Source organism: Mus caroli, chromosome 12 (genome assembly GCF_900094665.2).
Source record: "Mus caroli chromosome 12, CAROLI_EIJ_v1.1, whole genome shotgun sequence".
Lineage (NCBI taxonomy): Eukaryota > Metazoa > Chordata > Mammalia > Rodentia > Muridae > Mus > Mus caroli.
The window spans coordinates 64652037-64669983 of NC_034581.1; the positions used below are offsets into that span (position 1 = coordinate 64652037).

Sequence of the window (17947 nt, forward strand, 5' to 3'; positions counted from 1 at the left end):
ACAGGACAAGCGCTAAGTGACTGTAGACATTTTAGAGTTGCAGCAGGGTTTGCTGACAGATTGATTATGGCATAAGAGTAAGAAAAAAAGCTAGAGAAAGGACCCAAGGAGCTGAAGGGGTTTGCAGCCCCATAGCAACAATATGAAATAACCAGTACTCTCAGAGCTCCCAGGGACTAAATCATCAACCAAAGAATACTCATGGTGGGACTCATGGCTCCAGCTGCATATGTAGTGAAGGACCCCAGAAGGATCGCGAGCCCAGAAAGCCACAACAGTCAAGCTTGCTGCAAACACATGAGGCTTTAATGGCACACAAGCCAGCATGCTGGGGCCGAGACTCATACACCACGCAGAGGTAGAGGAGTTCGACCCTGACCCTATTTTCCAGCAGGCTTATAAAGGCAAAAACCACAACCTAGGGGGAGGATCGGAGAAGAAATAGGGGAAGTCAGGGGCGGATATTTACTTCAAGGCACCTTTTTTCCCAAAAGTTCCGGGGAATTAGGCCATCTGGCGGGGCCGGGGCCCATGTTCTCAGGGCAGTCAGTATTTTTTTTTTTTTTTTTTTTTTTTTATTCTTCAGTAGCAGAGGATGGCCTAGTCAGTCATCAATGGGAGGAGAGGCCCTTGGTCCTGTGAAGGTTCTATGCCCCAGTGTAGGGGAACGCCAGGGCCAAGAGGCAGGTGTAGGTGGGTTGGTGAGCAGGGGGAGGAATGAGGGAATAGGGGGTTTTTGGAGGGAAAACCAGGAGAAGGGATAACATTTGAAATGTAAATATCTAATAAAAAAGAAAAAAGAAGAGAGAACAAAGGGTTGCTCCTTGTGTAAACCTTCATTACCCAAACGGAGTTCATAGAGCACATTGTCTGAGGAGAGGAAGGGCACTGAAGTATTGCTGTGGTTCAGATACAAATGCTAGCTCTAAAGAGTCGGTAGTGCAGATAGAGAACACGCAAGGGCGAAAGAGAAAAGACCATGGGGTTTTCCGTGAAGAATTTGAGGAAGGGAGGTAAAGGAGAAAGAGGTTGCCCTAAAATTCCCAAGGCTGACCTCAGAGGACAGGAAGTGAGGTTGCTGGGATCTTGTTAAGATAGTTCCTTAGACCTGGGCTTTCCAGAGAATGGAGTGAAGTATGCTTTCCACATTCATGAGAGGAAGAGCCATAGGATTTTGTAGCTGGATGGGAATTCTGAAATCAACTATGTTAAACTCATGAAAAAAACATTACATGTTGTCTTAGATTACCTTCCTGTTCGGTGGCAGAACGACACTAGTCACCTTTCTCATGATTGTGACCAGATGTCTGACAAAACGATGTAAAGGAGAAAAGACTGGTTTAGGGTTATGAGTTGTAAAGGCTTAGACCATGGTCACCTGGCTTCCTGTTTCTGGGCCAGTCGGGGAGGGGCTTCATCATCACATGAGTTACTGGAAGCGGAGGACCAGGAAGCCATCGTGGACAGGTTACTTCTGAGAATCTGCGCCCCCCCTTAGGGTTTCTAGACCCATCTAAAATTGCTTTAGTGTGACTTTTATTTGCTTCATGTAATTGCCATCTCCAGAGGCTTACTGCCTCGGTCTGCTAACCTAGGCCTAGTTCTGGAAGCTTCTAGCCTCAGTCTAATTTAGGCTTAGAATGTTTTCAGCCTCTGAGACTTGCCACTGTATAAGCTCATCCTTTCTTGTTCTTACTGAACTCTGGCTGGCTGATTCAACTCAGCTGCTCTGTCGCAAACTCCTCTCTGAGCTGACTGATTCAATCTGGCTTCTCTCTTGGCTTCTGACTTTTTGCTCTGCTTGGCCTCAAACTTAACTTCAGCAATATATACTAATCTTCTGGATCCTTCTCATTACAGATATCACTTTCAAATATTGGTGGTTCCTTCTACAAACTAACTTTAGCTTCACAGTTTAGAATTAAAGGTGTGTACTGAGGGCATGTCTGTATTCCAGCCAGAGAGATGAAAGGTGTGTGCTAAGGACTGAGCCATACCACAACTAGAAACAAGTTTTTTCAATAAATAACATGATCTTGGGGCTCACGGTGTGATCAGATATCCTATACCACCCACCAGTTTGAGATGAAGAGCGGAGCCAGGTACAGTGAGCAAGCCTGTAAGCAGTCTCAGTGCTTGAGGGTGAGGCAGGAGTAACAAGATTTCAAAGTCAGCCTCCGTTGAGCATACATCCAGGTCATCCTGCAGTGCTGAGAGCTTGTCATCAATTCAACCAAACAAAAGCAGTGTCAGAGCTGGAGGTTCCTACTCCTGTCTGGGGCCTTTCCCTGCTGTACCATATTAAAGACGAGTCCACACTGTTTGTTACACATTTGCTTTAAAAGCCATCCACATTCCCTACGAAGCTGTTTTTCCAGAGCCATTCAATTCTTTGAATTACAGCAGAGAGAAAGCCTTAATTAGGTGCTTTCTTGAAGGCCTGTAATTTGTCTCTTTGACCAAGGAGGATGCAATCCAGAATCAACAGTCTATAGGCAGCAGTCGCAGTTCATGGTAAATAGATGGGGCTTTGAGTCAAGAGGCTTTGAACTCACATCTGTGTTATAAAAATGCCCAGATTTCTGGGATAGCAATGGAAGCATCCAGGACTTGTAGCTATAATTCTCCAGACACTGCTGCTGATAATGCTAGCACTAGATTACACAGTAGAGATATTTTTCCATTGAAATTGCACTGTCAGTAGAAAAGATGGCAGATAGGGAGCTATATCTTATTAGCAGATATTTTAATTGAACATTAAAGGTTTGTTTAGAGGTGACAATAAGGTGTGGCCCGGGCTAACTTCATGCCTCCCTAGTCTTTCTAATCTGAAAATGAAGCAATTTGACTATTTGATTTTAATAGATTTGTAATGTTTTAGTTCAACACTTTGTGTCACGTATGAAAAGGCAAATCTATAGGCTAATCAGTATAGAAATTGGTCTCTTTCTATTACAAAGTTTTTATTGTTTCATAAAGAATTTCTGAAGTAACAGAATGTTAATGTTATAGAAAATCAAACTTTTATCCCTACTCTGCTTTCAGTAACTCAAATTCTTTATGCTAGTTTTTGATATCCTTTTATGAGGGGCCTGTAAAACTTAAATGGATGAGCTGGGAAGATAGCCCAGTGGTTTATAAGGAATTTGTTGCTCTTCAGAGGACCTGGTTTCAGTTCCAGTACCCACATGGCAGCTCACAACCCTCTGAAACATGTATGTGTATGTTTGTGTGTGAGAACGCCCTGCCGTGATGATAATGGACCAAAATTCCAGAATTGTCACTACAAGTTGCCTTGGTCATGGTGTGACCAAAATGGAAACCCTAAGGCACTGTGGTTCAGAAAGTAGTTCTGAGTGTCCCTAAAAGGCCTGTGATTGGATATTTGATCTAGAAGGTGCAATTGAAGATGGTAAAGCTTTGGTTATCAGGGATGTGCCCTAGAAAAGAACTGTGGGGCCCGCCCACTTTCATGCTTGTCTCCTCCTCTCTCTACCTCTCATTTTCTATTCCTTCTGCTTCCTTCCTTCTTTCCCCTCCCATCCCTCCATCCTAGCTAGATGAGAGCTAGTAGACAGATACTGTGAACTCCTTCCTGCCTTGTGTGCTGTCATCCATCAGGATTAAGCTACTGCCTTTGAACATCTAAAACAGAACCAAACAAGATTTCTTTCCCTTGTGAGTTAGCTGCCTCAGGCATTTCATCATAGCAATTTAAGGCTGATCTGTAGAATACTGTCACTGCCTGGATGTAGAGTTCATCCAACATTCTGAAAGTCAGACTGAGTCTTACTCCTGCCATTCCTGTCCTCTGACTTCATCTGTCTGTTACAGGTCTTTCTGTTTCGCTTTTCTGGATGGAGAAACTTTTATCTTCTAAAATTTTGCCTTATCTTTAGCCAGAAATAGTCTTTCCTTGGCATATGGTAAGATGTCTTTTGAGAATTCAATAAAGTTTACTTAGATCTGCTATTATAGGCTCTACATGAAAACGTTTCTATTGGTTCTATATCTCATGGGAACCAAGAGGCAGTCAGTATCTCCACGGCAAACCTATCTGACCAGGTGGTCCACGCCCTGCTTGGTGAAAGGGTCGAGGTAAAGATCTCCAAGAGTGGTAAGTGGACATGGAAACGAAATATTCATCTATCCTCAACAAGCTATTAGAGAATTCACCTGTCTCTTAGCACTATTCTTTCCTCTCCCAAGAAGAGACCAAGCTTCCCCACACCATGGAGTCTTTCTTCTCCCTGCCAAAAAAGTGCTCTACTTCTATTTAATATCTCCTGGGGGATGTCTCTGTAATGCCTCCTTTCTATCTCACTGAATGCTTTTATGAAGACTTTCTTGACTCTTATCTAGACTCTCTCTCTTTCTCTCTCTTAAATGGAATCAAACTCCTTTATTTAAAGCTAGAAACATTGAAATTGCTAAAGGAAAATATAAGGTGAACCCTAGGATATAGGTGCTAGGTAGACATTTTTTAATAGAATTCTGATACTATAGTAAATAGCCCCACGAGTTGACAGAGGTAATTATACAGAAGCAAAGCTCTTCTGCCCGGCAAAATATTAACAGAGTGAACAGATGCCTGCAGAATGGGAGATACTTTGCTTAACCCACATCTGACAGAGGATTACTATCTAGACGATATAAAGAGCTGCAATACATAAGCGACAAGCTCACTCTCCGAAACAAAACTGGTAGTCAACAAATGGGCCTATGGACAAGACAGCTCTGAGAAGAAATGCAATAGCCAATAAATATTTCTTTTTTTAAAAAAAGATGTTCAATATCTTTAGAGTCAGGGAAATAGAAATGAAAACTGTTTTGAGATTCTCTCACACCCAATCACTATAACTCTCATTTAAGAAAGCAAATAACAAAGCCAACAGCGATGTGAGTAAGGAGGAGCCTTAGTCACTGTCTGAGGGTGCAAACTGCTATAGCCGCGGTGGAAACCAGTCTGGAGGCTTCTTTAAAAATAGACTTACACTATGACCCAGCTATGCAACTCCTGGTTGTATACTCAGAGAACTCCACATCCTGCTAAAGAGACACTTGCACATCAATGTTTACCACTGATCTCTTCACAGTAGCAAAGAAATGTAATCACCATAGATGCCCATAAGCTGACGGATAACGAAAATCTGGTTTACATACTCAGTGGAATTTTATTTAGCCACAAAGAAAATTTAATTTTCAGGAAAATAGATAAAACTGGAAAACATTATGTTAAGGTTGCCCAAGCTCTGAAAAATAAACATGTGTGTTCTTGTTTATAAGCAGATTCTGGATTTTAATTTTTTTCTTTTTCTTTTTTTCTCTAATATATTCTCTTTTTAATTAATTAATTAATTAATTAATTGTTTTTACGCTCCGTATTTTATTCTCCCCACCCCCACCCCATCCACCCTCCGACTGTTCCACATCCCATACCTCCTGCCCACCGGCCCTGTCTCCATGTGGATGCCCCAACCCCCACCCCACCTGACTTCCAAACTCCCTGGGGCCTCCAGTCCCTTGAGGGCTAGGTGTATCATCTCTGAATGAACACAGACCCGGCAGTCTTCTACTGTATGTGTGTTGGGGGCCTCATATCAGCTGGTGTATGCTACCTGTTTGGTGATCTCGGGGTCCTGGTTAATTGAGACTGCTGGTCCTCCAAAGGATCGCCCTTCTCCTCAGCTTCTTTCAGCCTTCCCTGTTCAACAACAGGGGTCAGCTGCTTCTGTCCATTGGTTGGGTGCAAATATCTGCAACTGACTCTTTCAGCTGCTTGTTGGGTTCCTCAGAGGGCAGTCATGATAGATCTCTTTTTGTGAGTGTTCATAGCCTCAGTAATAGTGTCAGGCCGTGGAACCTCCCCTTGAGCTGGATCCCACTTTGGGCCTGTCGCTGGACCTTCTTTTTCTCAGGCTCCTCTCCATTTCCATCCCTGGAATTCTTTCAGACAGGTACAATTATGGGTCAGAGTTGTGACTATGGGTTGGCCCCCTCCTTTGATGCCCTGTCTTCCTGCTGGAAGTGGGCTCTATAAGTTCCCTCTCCCTACTGTTGGACAAGGTCCCTCCCTTTGAGTCCTGAGAGTTTCTCACCTCTCAGGTTTCTGGTACATTCTGGAGGGTTCCCCCAACCTCCTATCTCCTGAGGTTGCCTGTTTCCATTCTTTCTGCTGGCCCTCAGGGCTTCAGTCCTTTTCCCTCACTGAATACCAGATCAGGTTCCCCTCCTCCCCCACTACCCCCCTACACTTTCCTTCCTAGGTCCCTCCCTCCCTCCCCACTTGTGATTGCTTTCTTCTCCTTCCCAAGTGGGACTGAGGTGTCCTCACTTGGGCACTTCAGCTTGTTGACCTTTTTGAGTTCTATGGACTGTATCTTGGGTATTCTGTACTTTTTATTTTTATTTATTTATTTTTATTTTTTGGATTACATTCACTTATTAGTGAGTACATAGCATGCATATTCTTTTGGGTCTGAGTTACCTCACTCAGAATGATAGTTTCTAGTTCCATCCATTTGCCTGCAAAACTCAGGATGTCCTCATGCTTAATAGCTGAGTAGTATTCCATTGTGTAAATGAACCACATTTTCTGTATCCATTCTTAAAAATATGGAACGCTTCACGAATTTGTGTGTTATCCTTGTGCAGGGGCCATGTTAATCTTCTCTGTATCATTCCAATTTTAGTATTGTGCTGCCAAAGGGAGCATCTGGATTTTAAATGTTAAATATATGTATTAATGAATGTAGGTGAAGGTCTGAGAACCTGAAAGATGTCAGTGAGGCAAGAAACAAATAGGTTCACAGAAGTGGGAGTGAGGACACTGGGAGTAAAAGGGTGCAGTGTGGAAGAAGGGGGTAGAGACAGAGAAGGAGGAGCATGCTTGTGAGGGAGAACTAATAGAAATAAGTATGGAGGGAAATGCCATAAGCAAAGTGACTATCTTGTTAGCTGAGAAGGGGAATGTGGAAAGAGGACAATGAACATATGGCACTGGAATAAACAGATGTGGAGCTGGTGGGATGGCTCAGGTAGATAAGAGGCCTGGTGCCAAACCTTAGGACCTAAGTCAGATCCCTGGGACCCAGATGGTAAAGGGAGCAAACTGACTCCCATTAGCCCCCCCCCCCCCAATCACATACTCAACAAATATCATTTAAAAAAAAAACCAGATGTTATAGATCAATGAAATAGAAGAAAAAGTACAGATATAAACCCAAAAAGCTACGACCAGCCACCTGATTTTTGTCAAAGATTCTATAAATAGTCATAGGAGTGAGGGCAGCTTCTTTAACAAACAGTGCTAGGGAAACTGGGTATCCGCACATAGAAGACTGAAGCAAGATCCCTGTCTTTCACCCTGTGCATGAATTAAGTCCAAGTAGATCAAAGGCCTTCACAGAAAACTTGAAACTGAAAGTGCCAGAGGGAACGCAGGGACTCACTTCAAACAAAGGAAAGGACTTTCTGTTAGGACACTAGTTGTTCAGAAAATAGAGCCAAAAATCAACAAATTGAATCTCATGAAAACTTCAAGGCTATACAGCAAAGAAAATAGTTGAGTGAAAAGGTAGTCTACAGAATGAAAGAATTTTTGCAAGCTATACATAATAATATCTAGAATATGCAAAGAACTCAAAAAATAAATATGCAGCTGTAATATCCAAAATGAGTTCAAGACCACCCAGTCCCTTCCCCCTTCGAAAAGGACTTCCCAAACTGAACTAGCAGGCCAAGTGCAGAGCCAGATAAGGACGCTGGCTGACTAAACAAATGTAAAAACATAGTTTTAGTGGTCAAAATGATTAAGCCTGCAACTACCAAAACAATATTAGCTGTTCTCAGAGAAATAACCATAACAAGATTAGCAATTCTCCTGCCCCCTGCCCTACACTGAATTCTGATAAAGACCACAAACCATCTGACCTTGTTGTGAGAATTCCCCTGACGTTAATAGCTGTGATGTTGATAGCTGATCCATAAGTTCAAAATGTACTATTACTTTGCTGGTCAAATCATAATAACCCACCATGGGGGCAAGCAAAGTGAGTCACTAGGCCAAAGGCTTACTTAGTCACTATACAAACCAACCAATGCCTGAAAGGGTTACTTGCTACACCAGTGAGAATCCTGTTGCTCAAATCTGCCCCTTACAAAGGTATAAAAAGTGTGTACTTTCTTTGTTCTTGGTCTCTCCTCTGGCCTGCGTGCTGAGAGGAGAGTCCCCAACATGTTGGATCAATAAAAATCCTCATGTGGTTTGCAGCGATGGCGGCGGCCTCTGTGTTCTTTCTGAGTAAGGGTCTTTTGGCGAACTTTAACATACAAGAAAACAACCATTAAAAATGAGCTAGGGAGCTTGAGTTCTGAAAAGAAAAAAATACATATGGCCAATAAATATTCCAAATCCTCAGATATCAAGGAAATGTAAATTAAAACTATTTTGAGATTCTGTCACATTCCAATCACAATGACTGTCATCAAGGAAAGAAAGGACTACAAATGCTGCCAAGGATGTGGGTAGAGAGGATCCCTTATTTGCTCTGAGGAGAGTGTTAACGGGTAACTATAGAAATTATTCTGGAGGCTTCACATAACGCTAAAAATAGAACTTCCATATGACCCAGGTATTTCACCACTGGTTCTCTATCTAGCAGATTCTATATCTTATTCTATATTCTATATTCTATATTCTATATTCTATATTCTATATTCTATATTCTATATTCTATATTCTATATTCTATATTCTATATTCTATATTNATATTCTATATTCTATATTCTATATTCTATATTCTATATTCTATATTCTATATTCTATATTCTATATTCTATATTCTATATTCTATATTCTATATCAGAGATACTTGTGCATCCTTGTGATGCTTCTGTGTTAAAATAGCCAGGAAATGGAATCGGCCTGGATGTCCATCAACTGAAGAACAGATCATAGAAACGGGTTGTAAATACCCCGTGGAATTTTATTTAGCTTCAAAAAAATGAAATTATGATATATTCCTAAAAATGGACAGAACTGGGAAATATAAATTAAGGTAACTGAGGCTCAAAAAGAAAACATCACATGTTCTTGCTCATCTTCGGATTTTAGCTTCTAGTTTTTATATGTGTCTTTATGTGGGAATAAATGTGTACAGAAGACAAAAAAAAACAAACTAGAAATGGGCACATGAAGGGGAAAAGAGGTTTATTGCTGGGGAGGCAGCAGAGCACAGGAGATATGGAAGTGGAAGGGAAAACCCAGAGGGTAGAGGAGGACACTGGAGGAGGAGCAACTAGAATTACATATGTATGAAAAAGCCACAAGAAAACCTGTAACTCTGTAATTATAACATAAAAGAAAATAAAAAGTAGTTTTCAATGTTGAATGGAAGTCTTCTATGTGCGGGGGAGAAAAGAAAAAAGTAGAAGAAGAAGAAGAAGAAAAAAAAAACACTTCCAGAAATTCTAGAGTCCGGCATAGGTTCCCTCCCAACAAGTTGTTGCCTTGTTGTGAGGACCCTGTCTTAGTTAGGGTTTCTATTGCTGTGAGGAGACACCATAACCACAGCAACTCTCATAAAGGACATCTTTAATTGAGGCTGGCTTACAGTTCAGAGACTTAGTTCATTATTGTCACCGCGAGAAGCAGAGTTGCACACCAGAAGACATGGTTTTGGAGAAAGAGCTAAGAATTCTATATCCTGATCTACAGGCAGCAGGAAGAGAGTGAGCCACTGGGTCTGGCTTGAGTGTCTGAAACCTCAAAGCCCACCCCCAGTGACACACTTCCTCCAATAAGGCCACACCTATTACAACAAGGCCATAAGTCTTAATCCTAATCAAATAATGGCATTTCCTATGAACCTATGGGGTCCATTTTTATTCAAACCACCACAACCCCCAAACACTATAGGCTATTGATCCCGCTGCTGGTTGTCCAATGGAACTATGTAATATCCTGCTCCTGATGAGATCGCAGGCTTTAGTTGTAGAACATGCAGATTCCATAACTAGTTCTGGAGGGACTGGGATGTGGTACAGTAGAGAGAGTGTGCCTAGCAAGCTAAGTCACATGGTTTCCACCCCCCCACACTCCATATCACGACTTAAAAGAACTTAGAATTGTCAGAAGTAATTGGAAAAAAATAGACATTAAATGTTGAATATGCTTTAGCATATAGGAAAACCTCTGGGGGGTGGGGTGGGGAAAGCAATGGGAAAATAATTTTAAGCCATACGTTGCCCCGAGTTTTCCCATGTGAACACATCTGTGAGTATTTATCTTTAAGAGCCTCATATCTTTAAAGCTTCCCCGAAGTCACGTTCTTGGTCAAGGCAGGTCTGAGCAGGACATACATGCCTTTGGCTGCTGATGCTGGTTAGCTCATGCAACTCAGCACTGAGGACGTAGAAATAACAATGAAGACAAAGGCCAGATTGATTGGAGTGGGGAAGCGGGAGGGCAGGAACACGAGGTTGTGGTCAGAAAGGAATTCGAGTTTGAGATGGTGGCAGTTATCAAGTATGACTAACTAGTCAGTGGTTGGAGTAAAGAAAATAAAAAATTGAAAAAGTTAAAAAAAAAAATTCCAGCACACTAGAAGCCATGGGATATGGCTAAAAACAAACTGTGCAGCACTGAAAATGATGAAAGAAGTTTCCTGTAAATTAGCAGAGGAAGAAAATAAAATATTAGTGTAAATAAAAGGCTTAAGAAAACAGAGTTCTTCTCGGTGACTCCTGAGTCACTCAGTGACCTCTTAATTCTTGCATAGCTACTAAGGGTTCCAAATGACTGAACAGTGACAGTCAAATATTAAATCTCCATTCTGTGCTTCACTCTTACATTCACAGTGCTGTCAGAAGCCTCAAGCTTTGAGACCAGCCACTGTTCAGAATCCTCCCAACATCACTTGTGAATCTGGAGTACGTGGCGGCTTGTCCATCGGGCAGGACCAGATGATCTCAGACATGACTTCTTAATGGAATGATCATATCTGACAATGAAGGCAGTTTTCTTCATCATATTGTCATCCATCTTTTCAGGGAAGTTTTGATGATAATTCTGACTTGGGATTATGCTGTTTAAAAATCTAAAGAGGAATTTCAACTGACACTCTTGCTATTGAAGCCTCCTGGCCACAGCCTCCTGTTCCTGCCCTCCTGAATATTGTCTTTCACATAAAAACTTTTCCCATCCTAATCCTTAGCCCTTGATGTGTTTTAATGTTAATATTAAGACCTTGTATTTGAACTACAGACAATAGTGGGTATAATTGGAGGATCCATAGTTAGAACAGTTCAGAGAAACAACTAACACTACATTAGGATCAATCAGTTCTCGGTCTTGATTGTAAACATTTTTCTGGTTGAATCCTTGTGCCTATTTCCTCAGAATTTATGGGCCCCAAACAGTAAGGCTAAATAATGACCTTCCAAAGACAGGTCCTAATCTCTAGAACCTGAGAGCACACTAACATATTAGTGCTGATTAGATTTTTTTGATAATTTATCGTCAGCAGGAGTCATCTGGGAAGACGGAACCTCAGTTGAGAAAAGGCCTTCATCAGACTGGCCTGTGGGCAAAACTGTCCAGCTTTTTCTTAATTGGTGATGAAAGTGGGAGGCCCCAGCACTTGTGGAAGGTGCTGCCCATGGGCTGGTAGTCCTGAGGTGTATAGAAAGCAGGCTGAGCAGCCCATGAGGATCAAGCCAGTAAACAGCATCCCTCCACGGTTTCTGCCTCAGTTCCTGTCATCAGGTTCCTGTCTTGAGTTCCTACCCGGACTTCTCTTCATGAAGGACTATAATGTGGCAGTATAAGATGAAATCAATCCTTTCCTGTCCAAGTTGTTTTTTTGTCAGTATTTTGTTACAACAATAGAAAGCAAACTAGGATGACAGCTTTAAGACTGTGATGATACATTTAAGAACGTTAAGGTAGAGTGAATAAATTTTGGTTATTCCAGTAGTTCCATTGTAATCACAAAGGTTCTATGAGTGGGAGGGAGGCAAGCTAATGGAATGAGGAGACATAACTGAGTAAACAGTTCTCATGATGTAAGGGATGAGTCAGGAGACAGTAACAGGCACGTCCAGAAGCTGAAAAACTCTCCCAAGAGCCTCCCAGGAGAACCAGCCCTCTGACACCAGTGAGCCCAGTGAGAGTCAATTTGAAACTCTAATTTCCACAAATATAAAATAGTGTATTTTTGTGGTTTTATGTTTCCTAGTCTTAGGACAGTTGTTCTAGAACGCATGCATGCTCCGTGCACAGTAATTCATGCCTTTCCACTGGAGAGTCACCCAGAGGATGTACCAGCAGGGCTTGTTTGTTTGTTTATTGATGATCATATTGGTTATTCCCAGACTTGAGCCATACAAATAAAGCTCCCACAAACATTCAGGGCATTTTAGCTCCTGCTTAAATATGAAAGAGTGCAATGACTGGATTATCCCAGGTCCATTTTTAACATTTTAAGAGGCTGTTGCACTGTTTCCCATAAGGCATTGGGTCATTTTCCAGCCTTGCCTACAAAGTGTGTGAGTTGCAATTGCTGAACATTTGGGCATTTTGTTTTCTTGTTTTTGGTTAAGGACTTTAGTAGAAACAAAGTACTCTCTTGTAGTGATGAGTTTTAAAATTATTTTTGGTCTCGTCTAGTGATTTTGAGACAGGGTCTCACTATATAGCTCTAGTAGGTTTCAATCTCAAAAACTCTCAGCCTTCCAAATGCTAGGACTATGTAGAAAATATTTTATATGGTTTTGGCGCCTTATCTAATCTTAGCCTGATTTTCTAGCATTTACTTATTGATGAGTATTGAGAATTCATTAATTGTTCAGTAAATAGATTTGCTTCATAACACTTTTTAAAGGATTCTTGTATTTACATTCAAGAGTAGTATTCTTCTGCATGCAGCCATCCAGTTTAGCCAGCACCATTTGTTGATGCTGTGTTATATATATATATATATATATATATATATATATATATATATATATATAATGTGTCATTGGTGTGTGGGCTCATGTCTGGGTCTTCAGTTCCCTTCTAGTAATCAATGTATCTATTTTTATGCCACTGTCATGCTGTTTTTATTACTACAACTCTGTAGTAAAAATGATGTTGGGGATGGAAATACCTCCATCAGTTCTTCTATTATTCATGATTGTTTTAACTATTCTGGATATTTGGTGTTTGCATATGATGCTGGAAATTGTCCTCTAAGTTCCTATGAAGAATTGTGTTGGAATTTGATGGGGGTTGCATTGAATCTGTGGATTGTTTTTGGTGGAATGTCTATTTTCACTATTAGTCCTACTGATCCACATGCATGGGATATCTTTCCCTCTTCTGATATCTTCTTCAGTGTCAAAGTTTTTATTATACAAGTCTTTTTCTTGTTTGGTGACTTTTTTAAAGGCTATTATAAAAGTCGTTGTTTCTCTGATTTCCTTCTCAGTTTGTCATTTGTATATAGGAAGGAAGGCTACTGATTGTGTGTGTGTGTGTGTGTGTGTGTGTTCGTGCACTCATATGTTAATTCTACATCCTGCTACTCTGTTAAAAGTGTTTATCAGCTGTAGAAATTTCCCAGTAGAGTTGTTGGGGTTGTTTGTTTCTTATACAATCATATCACCTGCAAATAAAGAGACTTTGATTTCTTCCTTTTCTATTTGTATCCCTCTTGAACCTTCAGTTGTCTTATTGCTCTAGCTAAGATTTCAAGTACTTCATTACATGGATATGGAGAGATAGAACAACTTTATCTTGTTCCTGATTTTTGTGGAAATTCATTGAACTTTTCTCTGTTTTCATTGATGTTGTTTGTGGGCTTGCTGTAAACTGCCTTTATCATGTTGCGGTATGTCCCTCATATCCCTAGTCTACTCAGGACTTTTTTCATAAGGAGATTTTGGCTTTTGTCAAAGGCTGTGTCTAATGAGAAGATCATGTGGTTTTGTATTTCTATCGGTTTATATGGTGGATTGCATTTATCCATTTACATATGTCAAACCATCTCTTCCTCTCTGGGATGAAATCTATTTGATTATGTTAGATGGTCTTGTTTTGATGTGTTCTTGTATTTGGTTTGCAAGTATTTTATTGATAATTATGACATCCATGTTCATAAGGGAATTTGGTCTGTAATTTTTTTTGTTGGGTCATTATATGGTTAAGTTAGCAGGGTAATTGTAATCATTAAAAAGAATGGGGCAATGTTCTTTCTGTTTCTATTTTGTGAAATAATTTGAGGAATATTAGAGTTAATTCTTCTTTGAAAGTCTAGTAGAATAGCTGGCTCAATCTGGCTCTGGGCTTTTGGGGAGGCATATTGGAAGACTTTTAATTACTGCTTCTATGTCACTATGGTGATATAGTCATGTTTAAATTGCTCATCTGATCTTGAGTTTTCTTTGGTAGGTAATACATAATCATGAAATTTATTCATTTCTTTTAGATTTTCTAATTTGGTGCCATCCAGGTTTTTAAAGTGTCTGTATGTTCCCTTTTGTTTCTAAGTTTATTAGTTTAGATCTTCTCCCAATGTTTTTTAGTTAATTTGGCTAAGGGTTTATAAATATTACTGATTTTCTCAAAGACCAACTCTTCATTTCATTGATTCTTTGTATATTTTGTGTGTGTGTATGTGTGTTTCTATTTTATTGATTACAGCCCTATGTTTAACTGGTTTTTACCATCTACTCCTTTTGAGTGTTATTTCTCTTATTTGTTCTATAGCTTCCAGGTGTGCCATTTAGTTGCTGATATGAAATCACTCCACTTTTTAAAAAGGTCAATTACTCAGTGCTGCAGGCCTGCCTCTTAAAACCACCTTTGGGTCCCACACTGTAGTTTCATTTTCACTTAATTCTAGAAGATTCTTGTTCTCTCTTTCTATTTTATTTTGTTTTCGTTTACTTCAGTTTATTTTCCAAAACAAGCCCTGTTCTGAAACTTGCTCTGTAGACCAGGTTAGCCTTGAACTCAGTGATCCATCAGCCTCCTGAGTGCTGAGATTAAAGTGTGCACCATCACCCAGCTTAAATCTCTTTCCTAATTTCTGTCTCAACCCAGTTTTCATTGACTAGTGAGTTGTTTATTTTCCATGAGTTTGCAGGCTTTCTGTTGTTTCTGTTGTTGATAACCAGTTTTAATCTCTGGCAGTCAGGTAGGATGCAGGGAGTTATTTCAATTTTCTTGTATCTGTTGATACTGGCTTCATGTCTATGTATATGGTCAACTTTGGAGAAAGTTCCATGACCCACTGAAAAGAAGGGATATTCTTTTATGTTTGGGTGAAATGTTCTGTAAATATTTGTTAGGCCTATTTGACTTATGATGTCCTATAGGTACAGCATTTCTCAGTTTAGCTTTGGTCTGAAAAACCTGACTAGTGACAAGATTGGTATATTGAAATCATCCATTATCACTGTGTGAGGGTCAACATGTGTTTTTTTTTTTTTTTTTTTTAGCTGTAATAGTATTTCTATGAAATTGGCTTCCCTTGTGTTTGGTGAATAGATGTTTAGAATTGTAACATCCTCTTGATTCCCTGCCCCCTTAGATGAGTATGCAGTGTCTTTCCTTATCTCTTCTGATTAGTTTTTATTGGAAGTCTAATTTGTCAAATAATAAAATGGCTATACTGGCTTACTTCTTGAGTCCATTTGCTTGGGATATCTTTTTCCATACTTTTACCTCAAAGTGATGTCTATCCTTGATATTAAGTGTGTTTCATGGATGCAACAGGATGGATCCTGTTTTTTAATTGAATCTGTTAGTTTGTGTCTTTTGGGGGATTTGAGACCATTGATATTGAGAGTTATCAATTAACAGGGTTTGCTGATTCCTGATATTTTGTTGGTATGTTATGTCCCCCCGCCCTTCTGGTTTGCTGGTCTGGATTTCTTTTTTCTTGTGTTTTCTTGGGTGTGGTTAACTTATTCAGGTTGAAGCTTTGCTTCTAGCATCTTTTGTAGGAGCTGAATGTGCAGATAGATACTGCTTAAATTTGATTTGTGTGTATGTTTCCTTCATCTATAGTGACTGAACATTTTGCTGGGTATTATAATCTGGGTTGGCATCTGGGCTTGTAGTTTCTTAAAATTTGTAGGCCAACTATGCAGACCCTTCTGGCTCTTAGCATCTCTGATGAGATGTCAGGTGCTGTTTTAATAAGTCTGCCTTTATATGATACTTGCCTTTTTCTCTTACAGCTCTAATAATCTTTCTTTGTTCTCTACAGTCAATAATGCTTTGATTATTGTATGACATGGGGAAATTTTTTTCTGGTCCAAACCATTTGGTGTTCTAAATACATCTTATATCTTGATAGACACTCTCTTCTTTAGATTTAGGGGATTTTTTTATGATTTTGTTAAAAATATTCTTTGTGCCTTTGGCCTGGGTTTCTTCTCCTTCCTCTCTTTCTATCATTCATAGGGTTAGTCTTCTCTTGGCTTCCCAGATTTCCTGAGTGGTTTGTGCCTGGATTTTTTTAGATTTAACATTTTCTTTGACTGAGGCATTCATTTCTTTGATCTTGTTTTTAGTGCCTGAAACTCTCTTTTTCATCTCTTGTATTCTCCTGGTAAGGCTTGCCTCTGAGGTTCCTGTTGGAGTTCCTAAAATTTTCATTTCCAGTTTTTCCTCAGTTTGGGTTTTCTTAAATGATTTCTACTTTCATGTCTTGAACTGCTTACATAACTTCATTCTATTGTTTATATTTGCACAGACTTCATTAGTGGATCTAATCATATCCTTTTTGAGATCTTTGAGCATATTCATAATAGCTGTTTTGAAATCCTGACTTCTGCTTCAATTACATTGCATTTCTTAGGGCTTACTGTAGTAGGGTTGCTAGGCTCTGGTGGAAGCATATTGTCCTGGGTGTTAATGACTGTCTTTTTTTAAATCTGGATTTGGGATGATTATAATTATAGGTATTGATATCTTATCTTGTCCGTGTTGGGTGGGTGTTCCATGCCTTGGTTTCTGTTACCCTCTTTGGATCTTAGGAATGTGTGGTGGCTGTAGGTTCCTGGGTAGGGAGTGCTTCTGAGTGGCCACCAGTGTTCTGGGTAGAGTGTATATCTTGGTATTTGATACAGACACAAAGGGATGAGGATGGTCTAGAAGGAGGGTAGGGCTGAAAGAGTCCACAGGAAGCAGGAAATCTGGATCTACCAAAAGCTTAACAGTGGAGTCCCTGGGAGAGGCAGGACAGACCCTTAAAAGTGCTTCACTAGAGGGCAGGGGGTGAGACTGGTGAACCGGAAATAGAGTACAGGAAGGAGAGTGGTGGTTTGAATATGCGTAGCTCATGGGAAGTTGCACCATTAGGAGGTGTGGCCTTGTTGGACTAAATGTGTCCTTGGAGGAAGTGTGTCACTGTATAGGTTGACTTTGATGGTTCCTAGTGCTCAAGATCTGCCCAGTGTAGGAAAAAGAGCCTCTTCCTGGCTGCCTGCAGAAGCCAGTCTCCTCCTGGCTGCCTTTGGATCAAGATGCAGAACTCTTGGCTCCTCCAGCACTGTGTCTGCCTGCATGATGCCATACTTCCTGCCATGATGATAATGGACTGAAAGTCTGAAACTGTAAGCCAGCCCCAGTGAAATGTTTGCCTTTATAAGAGTTGCCTTGGTCATGGTGTCTCTTTACAGCAATGAAAACCCTAACTAAGACATTCACCTATCTGATACCCAAATCTGTATAACCAGCGAGATCCCAGGTAGAGAGTACCTCTGGGTACTGGCCGCTGACACAAAGGCATGGGATGAAGTAGGGAGGCTGGGTCCCCTGAGAGGACCTGATAAATCCTCAGAAAATGGAGGCAGAGAGGAAGGATAGACTCCTGCAAGTGGTCTGCTACAGGTATGAGACTTTATTTCTTTTCTTAAAAGTTTAATTTATTTTTATTTACATATATTTGC

The 17947-nt window shown here is 40.3% G+C and overlaps 1 non-coding gene across 1 annotated transcript; it reads right to left on the reverse strand.

Annotated features, from left to right (window-relative positions):
* Positions 1 to 6609: 6609 nt before the first annotated feature.
* On the reverse strand, positions 6610 to 6714 carry LOC115032908. The gene has a single exon (XR_003838555.1). It is a non-coding gene; the product is annotated as a U6 spliceosomal RNA (small nuclear RNA).
* Between the last annotated feature and the right edge of the window lie 11233 nt (positions 6715 to 17947).